Source organism: Zingiber officinale, chromosome 11B, assembly GCF_018446385.1.
Source record: "Zingiber officinale cultivar Zhangliang chromosome 11B, Zo_v1.1, whole genome shotgun sequence".
Taxonomy (NCBI): domain Eukaryota; kingdom Viridiplantae; phylum Streptophyta; class Magnoliopsida; order Zingiberales; family Zingiberaceae; genus Zingiber; species Zingiber officinale.
In genome coordinates this window covers 44,816,945-44,817,993 of record NC_056007.1, presented here as the reverse complement: position 1 = coordinate 44,817,993, position 1,049 = coordinate 44,816,945, and the positions used below count along the sequence as shown (strand labels likewise).

General features: G+C 37.5%; 1 non-coding gene across 1 annotated transcript; it reads left to right on the top strand.

Moving 5' to 3' along the window:
- Positions 1 to 697: 697 nt before the first annotated feature.
- LOC122035485 lies at positions 698 to 803 on the top strand. The gene has a single exon (XR_006127034.1). It is a non-coding gene; the product is annotated as a small nucleolar RNA R71 (small nucleolar RNA).
- Positions 804 to 1,049: the final 246 nt, after the last annotated feature.

Genomic DNA, 1,049 nt, shown 5'->3' with positions numbered 1-1,049 from the left:
GTCACAGGATTTGTCGAAGTCTTTATTTTCATTGACCCCCACTAACCTTTGTGGAAAAGGAACCCTTAGTGAAGGTCCTGGGAAAGATTGAACTTCCTTTTTCCTAAATTTCCTTTGAGCTTTTGGAGGAGGTCCAACTTGCTTATCTAATGTTGGTGTGATTAATCGTTGAGGGAAAGGTACTCGTGGCCTTTGGGAACTTCCTAGAGAAATGGAACTGAGTTCTTGTGATCTTCTATTATTCTTCTCCTCAATTCTAAACATGTCATTCTTCATAGGTTCTTCATGATTTTTGCCACTTCTCAACCCAAGATCATCACACTTTTCATTGGATCTTGACTGTGTAGGAGGGGGATCTTCTTTAAACCATTTTGAAACAATACTATCAAGCTTTGCCCCCAAATGTTTGAACTCCTCACTCTGTGACTTGTGAATTTCAACATTTTTAGGTGGTTGAATTTCATTTTGTTTGATAGGCTCTCTTACATTTATGGCTTGTACTTCTTGAATATCTGAGGGAAATTCCATCCAACTTTTGTTCAACCATTCATGGAGGTTCAATGTCACTTGATCAATTTACGAATAAGCTTCATCTACACTTTTGTCCATAAAAGAACCTCCAGCTGATGAATCCAATAAAGTCTTGTCTGAGAAAGAAATTCCCCCATAGAATATGTGCAAAATCAACCATTTTTCAAAACCATGATGAGGGCACTGTCTTTGAAGACTCTTGAATCTATCCCATGCTTCAAATAATGATTCTCCATATGCCTGAGAAAAATTTGTTATGCAATTCCTCATATACACCGTTCTACTTGGAGGGAAAAAATGATTCAGAAATTGCTTCTCCAATTGTTCCCAACTTGTGATGCTTTGAGGACAGAGAGAATATAGCCAAGTCCTTGCTTTATCCTTGATACTGAAAGGAAATATCATCAATCGAACTGCATTTCCTGATACTCCTTCACATTTCACCAAATCACAAATCTCTAAAAATGTTTCAAGATGCAGATAAGGACTTTCTGATACTTCTCCTCCAAATTTGTGAC